Raw genomic sequence first — 10,714 nt, forward strand, 5'->3', positions numbered from 1 at the left:
AAAATCGCCTCGAGAACTCCGCAACCTGCAGAGGCGGGGCCGCGACGGGGACTGGCCCACCCCGACCTAGAGCGCGCCACCTTATTCGGCGGACCGCTCCAAGTAGGATGTCCCCACGCAGTCACTGCACAGGGAAAACAGACCCGGAGAAAGGAGGGTGGCTTCCCAGAGTAGGCAATCTTTTAAGTTATCTGTCCAGGACTCCTGGAACCTCTGGGTACCAACCCGCGTCTAAACCACCCCTCACGCGCTCCTCCGGGAATCGCACAGTTAGTGTATGCAAGGAGTTAGTATACCCAAGGAGTTAGTGTACCCAAGGAGTTAGAACCGTTTTCCCGGTTCTTTCCATGCCACAGAATCGCCCCACCCAGCCGGGGTAGGCATTGGGAGGAAACTTCCTTAGCATTTTCGGAGGTGGAGTTAATGAGACGCAGCTGGTAAGACGAACCAGGCTCTGGGAGCCAGGCCTAGGAGCCCGGGTTTTCGGACCTGCCCTGCTGTCACCGGCCGAGGAGTGTCCCCGTCCCTGAAAGCCTTGGCCTCTGTAGCTGTAAAAATTAAAGGATTTGGCTGTTTTTCTGTGGTCCTTGGCATTGCAAAAATGATGCTTTAGGAGCCTGTGGTCTTACTCGAGCAACACTTTCTTAGGTTGAATAGGGTCCTCGGAGAATTGCCACTGAGGATGTCGTTCCAAATTCCTTCCGTGTCCCACAACTCAGAAAAATTCCTGGGCTCTTGAGGAAGAGTCTCCTGTACCCATCAGGTACAAATCTGTGGTCACGTGACTTTTCTGAGCATTTGCCCATATCCAAAAGTACAAAGAAGCAGAGAAGACCTTAAAGGGATGGAAGGAAAAAATGCTGAAGAGAGTTAAGATTAATTTCTCCAACTTCCAAGAAATAGCTGGATACTTTCAATATGGACTTGCTAGATTTCCAAAAAAAAATTAGGGAGTGCCTTATTGTCCACCAAAAAGTGTGGAAACCACTTCATGTGCTCAGGTACTATTATCCCCATTTGTAAGATGAGGAAAGTGAGGCGTGAAGACATTATCTGTCTCACCAAGCATCACACAGCAAGCATACTATGATAATGGACCCTAGTGTGTCTGGCCCCAAAATGCAAACTTATAAACTCTGTAAAATTTAACCAGGACAGGATTAAGATCAAAGATAAGGAAATGCCTACAGACTCTCTTAGGGTTTCAAGGAAAAGACTGGCATCTGTGTATTTTTGCTCAAAAGTCACTTTGTTACCAAACTCTGGAGCACAACATGCTGAGACTGTTGTGTAGAAGAGAAAGGACTTGTATGTAGACAGCAGTTGTACCTGGGTGACCCTGAGCAAGCCACTTCACCTGTAGGCCTGAGTTTGATTGTGAAGTGGAGTGTGACATGAACTTCAGAGCTTGGTTGAAGGAGTTCATCTCTGAAGTCTTTCCCAGTCTGAAGAAGGATGAATATACACTCCTCTAGGCAGATGGCATGCCTATGGAGGAAGCTAAGTGATAAAGCCAGGATGTCTTAGGGGAAAGGACTGTTTTCACACTGCCTTCAGAATCAAAATAAATGTTAAGAATGTTGCTGGGTGTTCAATGGCAAAACAGAAAACCACCAAATAAAATTTAGTACTACTCCTATGAACTCATTTTTATGTTAAATAATTTTACTTCTAAAAAAAACAATGCCTTAGTACTTTAAAAGCCCACAAAGGGGTTTAAAAAACTTTCATTCTCTAGATAAATATATAAAGGTAGTCACAAGTTTCTTTCCTAAGAGAAAAAAGCAACCCGTTGCCTAAGTCTTCATTATACTTGAGTCTCCTCAATATGCATCAGAGTGACTAGGAGCTTGGTTGATGGCATAAGCTCCAAACACATCACTACACATTTATTTCAAACTTTGTAATTTTAGGAACTTGTCAATATTAAATATGCTCCCATATCTTTCAATTGGTTCTAAGCCCAATTTAAACTACAAATAAAGGCCAAATCTCATGGGCCACCGTGATTCCTCCCACCTCCAAGGTGTTTCTCATTAATTTATTAATTTTGTACCTTTAAAACCATTGAAAAGCAAAACAAAATAAGTTCCCCAATCAAAGAAACCTGGAAAGTGAGCAGGCTCTCTTAGAAGAAGTCTGACAACCACTAGGGGCCTTCTACAAAATATAAAGTCATATATAAGTAGAGAGAGAGAGAATGTTTGCTTTTATCCTAAGTCTAATTTCAGTTCCTAAGAGGATATTTGGCAGTTTACCGTAATAGAGGAAAAGAGAAAAGAGAAGCTTTTTCAAAATACACATCGTCTGTAATCTCTGCTCCCCATGTCGCATTCATCTTATCCCCATGGTCTAGGATAGAGAGACTTCAGTTGGTGTGTGTGTGTGTGTGTGTGTGTGTGTGTGTATATAATATTTTAGGCAGTATTTTATTGATATAATCCATACTCCATAAAAATGTACGTACAAGTTGACTTTTTCACGCAGTTCTATCCATGTGAAAACCACCCAAATCAGGATATAGATAATGTCCATCACCACAAAAACTTCCCTTAAGTGACTTATCAGTCAGTATCACCTCTCAAGATTAACTTCTACTACCATAGACTAGTTCTGCAGTTTCTCAAACTTCATATAAATAGAATTATAAATATAAAGTGTGTATGTATATGTGGGTCTGGATCACAATTTGCTTATCCATTTTTCTGTTGATATATTGGGTAAGTATATTTTGATAACATTTCCCAAGTAATTCTTTTATGCCTGACCACCTCCAATTCAGAACTGCTGAGTTACAACAAAAGTAATCATAAATAAGCCTGGATTATTAACACCTACAAAAATATTACATAGCAGAGGAGGAAAAAATATTTTAGCACAACCAACTTTAAGAGTTTTTTAATGGTAGTACACATTCAGAGCTTCTTACCAACAAAAACAAATTAGGAAATAGACTGGAATACGGACTTTGCGTTATCTAGTGACTTTTTAAAAAGCTATGTGACTATGCAGATCTGCCACGTGAAGCCACGTGCACAGGACACAGCATTCCGTGAGCTCAAATAGTCTGCAGTGTGAATGGCATCCTCTGGATAGGGCACTGTGGCGGTTGTGATATTACGAGCTCTCATTTTAGAGATATTAATAACATCATGGAATCTGCTTTGGAAGAATCATTTCTGACACAGAAGACTGAGCCCTTCCCTCCTGGTTGCACCTCTGTGGACTTTATGCGGAAGAAAGGTGCCTTTTTTTGGCGGGGAAGATGGGGGGCATGCCACTCGGCTTGTGGTATCTTAGTCTTAGTTCCCCAAGCAGGGATTGACTCTGCACCCTTGACAGTGAAAGTGCTGCACCCTGACCACTGGACCACCAGGGAATCCCCAAAAGTGACTTTCTAAAGCTCAGATCTCCCCATGGTGACTAAAGGGAGAAGTCACACCGTACTCAAATAAATAATGCTGACATAACAGAAGAGGTGGCAAGAACACACAGGAGGGCAGTACAAAGAAGATCTTCATGACCCAGATAATCACGATGGTGTGATCACTCACCTAGAGCCAGACATCCTGGAATACAAAGTCAAGTGGGCCTTAGAAGCATCACTACGAACAAAGCTAGTGGAGGTGATGGAATTCCAGTTGAGCTATTTTAAATCCTAAAAGATGGTGCTATGAAAGTGCTGCACTCAATATGCCAGCAAATTTGGAAAACTCAGCAGTGGCCACAGGACTGGAAAAGGTCAGTTTTCATTCCAATCCCAAAGAAAGGCAATGCCAAAGAATGCTCAAACTATCTCATAACTGCACTCATCTCACATGCTAGCAAAGTAATGCTCAAAGTTCTCCAAGCCAGGCTTCAACAATATGTGAACCATGAACTTCCAGATGTTCAAGCTGGTTTTAGAAAAGGCAGAGGAACCAGAGATCAAATTGCCAACATCCTCTGGATCATGGAAAAAGCAAGAGAGTTCCAGAAAAATATCTACTTTTGTTTTATTGGCTATGCTAAAATCACTGCAGATGGTGATTGCAGCCGTGAAATTAAAAGACACTTACTCCTTGGAAGGAAAGTTATGACCAACCTCGACAGCATATTAAAAAGCAGAGACATTGTCAACAAAGGTCTGTCTAGTCAAGACTATGGTTTTTCCAGTGGTCATGAATGGATGTGAGAGTTGGACTATAAAGAAAGCTGAGTGCAGAAGAATTGATGGTTTTGAACTGTGGTGTTGGAGAAGACTCTTGAGAGTCCCTTGGACTGCAAAAAGATCCAACAAGTCCGTCCAAAAGGAGATCAGTCCTGGGTGTTCATTGGAAGGACTGATATTGAAACTGAAAATCCAGTACTTTGGCCACCTGATGCAAAGAGCTGACTCATTTGAAAAGACCCTGATGCTGGGAAAGATTGAAGGCAGGAGCTGAAGGGGACAACAGAGGATGAGATGGTTGGATGGCATCACCGACTCAATGGACATGAGTTTGGGTAAACTCTGGGAGTTGGTGGTTGATAGGGAGGCCTGGAGTGCTGCAGTTCATGGGGTCGCAAAGAGTCAGACACGACTGAGTGACTGAGCTGAACTGAACTGAAAGCCTTTGACTGTGTGGATCACAACAAACTGGAAAATTCTTCAAGAGATGGGAATACCAGACCATCTGATCTGCCTCCTGAGAAATCTGTATGCAGGTCAAGAAGCAACAGTTAGAACTGGACATGGAACAACAGACTGGTTCCAAATCGCGAAAAGAGTACATCAAGGCTGTGTATTGTCACCCTGCTTATTTAATTTATATGCAGAGTACATCATGAGAAATGCCAGACTGGATGAAGCACAAGCTAGAATCAAGATTTCAGGGAGAAACATCAATAACCTCAGATATGCAGATGACACCACTCTTATGGAAGAAATCGAAGAAAAACTAAAGACTCTCTTGATGAAAGTGAAAGATGAAAGTGAAAAATTTGGCTTAAAACTCAATATTCAGAAAACTACGATCATGGCATCTGGTCCCATCACTTCATGGCAAATAGATAGGGAAACAAAACAATGACAAACTATATTTTTGGGCTCCAAAATCATTGCAGATGATGATTGCAGCCATGAAATTAAAAGATGCTTGCTCCTTGGAAGAAAAGTTATGACCAACTTAGATAGCATATTACAAAGCAGAGACATTACTTTGCCAACAAAGGTCCATCTAATCAAAGCTTTGGTTTTTCCAGTAGTCATGTATGGATGCAAGAGTTGGACTATAAAGAAAGCTGAGCACCGAAGAATTGATGCTTTTGAACTATGGTGTTGGAGAAGACTAGTGAGAGTCCCTTGGACTGCAAGGAGATCCAACCAGTCCATCCTAAAGGGAATCAGTCCTGAATATTCATTGGAAGGACTGATGCTGAAGCTGAAACTCCAATACCTTGGCTACCTAATTCGAAGAACTGACTCATTTGAAAGGACCCTGATGCTGGGAATGATTGAAGGTGGGAGAAGAAGGGGACTACAGAGGATGAGATGGTTGTATGGCATCATCGACTAGATGGACATGAGTTTGAGTAATGGGAGTTGGTGATGGACAGGGAAGCCTGGCATGCTGCAGACAATGGGATCATAAAGAGTTGGACAAGACAGCAACCGAATTGAACTGAACATAACAGGAGACCTCTGTGGACGCATGAATAGGACAAAAGTGCAAGACACCTGTTTGAGGTGTCTCTTTTTGAGGCCCACCATTCCTGCACCCTTTATGTTACATACTGTCTCCGTTTCATCATCTTTCCTCGTGTCTCAGCTCTCTCATTCTTAATATACCCCGATCTCTGGCCACCAAACCTTCTGAGCACCATATTTTTGCCCCACTTCTTTTCTCTTCTTTTATCCACTCTCAGGAAAATGCTCCCTGCCTTCCAAAGGGATCATCCTCTGACTTAAGTCAAAGAAGAGAGGGCCCCCAGATCCATGCCCATCAACCAAGGTCACAAATGAATTATTGCCTTGTTATTTCCTTCTGGAAAGAATTCCAAAGATTTTGGGGTTGTGTTCTTTCAAGCCGGGAGGAGAAAGATAAATCTGTCCTCTGGGACACTGTGCCAGCTCCCCTGGCAACTGCAGTTGACCACGTGGGCAACGGTATCAGCAAGGGTCATATACACCAGGCAGCCTCACTCTAGGCCAATCACTAGTTTTTCCAAAGAAAATGTACAAGACACGGCCAATTGTTTACTCTTTAAAATTTGATCCAATAGCTATATATATTAACGAAGTACACTTGAGAAAGGTAATTAATTCACACACATTTGCACTATTTTCAGCAAGTTTTAAGAGAAATAAAACCTAGGCACCATTAAGTATCTTGCCTATTTCAATGTATTCATTATTCTCTACTAATTTCACCTTAGATTACAAACACACTTGAATCATGTCTTAAAGGTGCAAACTTCCTGGTCATATTCACTGGTCTCAGCTTGCTGACTTTCCCCCCTGCTCTCGGCCCCCACCTTGTCTTTCAGCCTTTCCAGGCTTGATGAGAACACATAGTTTTCCTCCCACACTGACATGTGCGCGCGTGCGCACACACACACACAAGTCATCACCATAGGCTCCATGGGGCACACTGCCAAGGAAGAGTTTACCCTCCTCTTACTGCTGAAAACCATCTATTACCCAGGAGGGGGGAAAAAAAGTTTTCACTATTTCCAAAATCTTTTCTGGAGAGCTTCTTCATTTTGATTTCAACCATTTTAAACTTTGTAATGAAATAGAGTCATTAAAAAGAAGGAAAGAAAGAAATGAGAGGAGAAAAGAAGGGAAGGAGGAGGGAGGGAGAGAGGAATGAAAGGGAGAAAGAAAGGCTGTCTGTAGTCATTTACATGTGATTGATAAACTCAATTAGTCTATTAGAGCATAACAGATCTGGTGCGTACGTGCTAAGTCGCTTCAGTGGTATCCAGCTCTGTGACTGTATGGACTGTGGCCCACCAGGCTCCTCTGTCCATGGGATTCTCCAGGCAAGAATACTGGAGTGGGTTGCTGTGCCCTCCTCCAGGGGATCTTCCTGACCCAGGGATGGAACTCGTGTCTCCTCTGCATTGGCAGGCAGATTCTTTGCCACTGAGTCCCCAGGGAAGCGACTTGATAGCTATGTGACCCTGGGCGAAGTACTAAAGCTCTCCCACCTGAACTTCCTCACCTGTAAAATGAGGAATTATGGGCATGTCTCTCTCATAGGGTTGCAGTAATGAGCAGTAGTAAGGTTGTGGTAAATGAGTCACTGTATAGGAAGCTCTTCAAACAGCACCTGGTTCACGTTGAACTCTCAATGTGTTACATACGTATTAATACCAACCTCATTCTGTAGATTTCTTATAGACTGGATTTCTTGCCTTCAGCAGGAAAATCCATCTGAATCTCAATCCAAATTCCCAGGAGAAAGAATATGTCTTCAGGTGTCAGTGTAGGGTCTTAGACAAGGAGCAGGCTGGGTGCAGCTCTCTGGGTGGGAAGGAGAATTCTCAGACAGGAGAGAGTGCCCAGGAGGCTCCTCATGGTAGAGAAGAAAGTGACCTCCTAGGGAGGGGAGTGACAGAAGGAGGAAGGAAGGGAACCAATATTCCCTGAGCACTTGCTATGCACTAGGAGCAAGGCTAGGTCCTGTATGTACGCCATCTGAAGTAGTGCTTGAGACGGTGTTTGAGTGTTGTAGACTGAACTCTGTCCCTCCGAAATTCATATGTTGAAGTCCTAAGCCCCAACAGGGCTGTATTTGGGGATAAGGACTTTACAGAGCTAATTAGGGTTGCATGAAGTCATGAAGGTGGGGCTCCAATCCAATAGGACCCATGTCTTTCTAAGTAGAGGAAGAGATTCCAGATTTCTCTCTACGTGTGCACAGAGGAAAGGCCACGTGAGAACAAAGAAGGAGGCCATCTGCCTGCCAAGGACAGAGGCCCCTCCAGAAACCAACCAACCTGGCAGCACCTTAATTTGGACTTCCAGCCTCCCAAACCGCGAGAATATTGGTTTCTGTTGTTCAGTCCACACAGCCTGTAGTGTTTCACTATGGCGGCCCTAGCAGGCTGACACATCGAGGTTAGTGTTTTCCTTGTTTAACAGAGAAATAAACTGAGATCTGAAGACATTAAATAGCTGCATTTAGATGAGTACCTAAGTACCTATGTACATGGCAGAACCGAGATTCAAATATGGACCCCTCTCTAATTCCAGTAGTTCATGTTCTTTCTAAACCATCATGTTGCCGCAAAGTTTATCGAGTACCAGGATAGGTCAGGAATAGGGTTAGGTGGTGGCCGAGCTCGTATGGTAAAAAAGGGAAATGAAACCATCAACAGGGTAGAGTCAAAATTCCCCATGAAGAGGACAGTTGTACTGGCTGATGTTAAATTCTACAAATAAGAAGGCACATACCCAGAGTATGTATCTCCAATTATTTTAAATCCTTCTTTTCCCATGTCTTTCTGAGTGCAGCTAGTAAAAGGGGGAAGGGAAGCTGCAGCCATATGGTCTGGGAGCGACTCCTTTCAAAGAAGTCTAACTTTCACTATTAATTATTTCATCAGAGAAACCTGGTGTGCTGAAATCCATGGGATCACAAAGAGTTGGACATGACTGAGCGACTGAACAACAGTATTTATGTCATCGGCTCCCAAGATTCCTATAAGTTAAAGTCCTCACTTTTTAGCTACATGAAGTCCAAGAAGTGGCAGTTTGGGTCCAGGGTCCTTCCTAAAACACAGATCGCCTTCGACTGGCATGAAGTCACCATTTCTGGTAGTGCAGAGTCATTTCTGTTCATGACCTCGATCTCGAAAGGTCAGAAATACCCTAATTTCTAAGAATAGTTGCTTGTGAATCTCTCAGGAATCCATGAACTGAGCTAAACTGTTCTTCGTCCTGTTTATATGCCTACCTGGGCCAGCTCTGAGGAAGGTACACAGCTATAGAATTTACCAGGGCCAGCCAAGGAGCCATCAACACCTCGAGGAGCTGCGTGAGGGCAGGTCAATGAGAGCTGTAATTATCCCTGTCTAACCATCTCCAAAATATCTGCCTGTTGTCATTTTGTGACATGGTAGTGGCAATAGGTGCCAGGTTGCTAAGAATAACTGGGCTAGAGAAATCCTGAGTGGAATCTTAAAATCATTCTTCATAGGAGATAAAGTAATAGCTAAACGCACTGTTATAAAAAAAAAAGTCAGCTAGGACATTTCTGAGTAAAATGTCAATAGAGTCCCCCTCTTCACTGTGTACATTTTCCAGTCCTTTCCCACCAACCTCAGAGGAAAAATGTTTAGAGCCAGAGCGTCAGTCTGTACCTTCTTATAATGATGCCATTCAGAATAAAGGGGTCAGGCGAGATACAGCCCTTTTGCTGACACTGTGTTTGTTAATATTTGCAGCTGCCCTAAAACCTCCCTGAAAATATATCCAGCCTGAGGAAGCTGGATTCCAACTTTATGGGCACTGACTCTTCTCCATCTCGTGTCCTGAATGTGACATTTAAATAAAGCCCCAATAAAAGGCAATTCATTAGTTTGTTTTTTTCCCCTCACCTCTTTGGTTCTGAGTTTATTTTTAAATGTAATTTAAACACCTAAATGAAGTTGTCAATAAATAATAATGCAAACTGTACTATTGCATTTATGGAAGTCAAAAAAAAAAAAGCTAGATAGACTTCCAGATGGATTACAGATTCAGAGGACTGGAAAATAGAACAAGAAAGGGTGCATTTGTTTCTAACATTGGCTGCTATTGCCAGAACACCCCTCTGAAGGTATGGGCCATGAAAAGAATCTTCTGCTGTGATTAGCAACAAGGAACAACCTTTGCTGGGGGAGGGAAGAATCAGGTCGTGTTTGGGATGCCTTTCTACAGAACATGGACTCCCCAGCCTGCAGGGGTGAGATAGGGTTACCCCCAAGTATGGGCAGGGCTATGTCAGTGAATCCAATAGCACTAAATCAAAACCTTCTCTAAGACCCGGCTGCTTCCTGGCTGCCTCCCCTAGAATAAGGGGTGACTCAGAGTGCGGCTGACTCCCTGACTTCAAACATTTCTGAGTAATTCCCACGGACCCAGACAAGGGCAATTAGAGGACTGGTTTGGAATGACCACTGAAGATCAAAAGATACTTCTGGTGGCCAGCAGGGGAAAGGCAAATGGCCCAGGAAGCTCAATTTTGAGATGTCTTCTGCTACAAGTAGGAGACAGAGGTACCTTCTGACATCCTAAATCTAAGATGATGCTGCTTAGTCACTTCAGTCGTGTCTGACTCCTAGCGACCCTATGGACTGCAGCATACCAGGCTCCTCTGTCCATGGGATTTTCCAGGCAAGAGTACTGGAGTGGGCTGCCATTGCCTTCTCCCTTAAGATGCTAGAAGGAGTTTGCTCATGTAGGAGGGCGTGTCCTGGGCTTTCCTCCATGATGGGTGCCTCTGAGGTCCTGGGATACACAAAGACAGAGCTTTTATACGCTGAAAGAAAAACTTTCCAATCTGATTTCCAACTATACTTCCCTGGCTCTCTCTGCCCCTGGGATGCCGGCATTCTGCTATCCCTTGAACATACACTGCGAGTACTCTCCACCCCAGGATCTTTGCACACACTGTTTCCTCTGCCAAGAACTCCACTCCCCTAGGCGGTTTTTCACTTCATTCCTTGGACAGAACTTTGCCAAGCATCCTGTCAAAATAGAACC

The sequence above is a fragment of the Bison bison genome, unplaced genomic scaffold (assembly GCF_000754665.1).
Source record: "Bison bison bison isolate TAMUID 2011002044 unplaced genomic scaffold, Bison_UMD1.0 scf7180017864322, whole genome shotgun sequence".
NCBI lineage: Eukaryota > Metazoa > Chordata > Mammalia > Artiodactyla > Bovidae > Bison > Bison bison.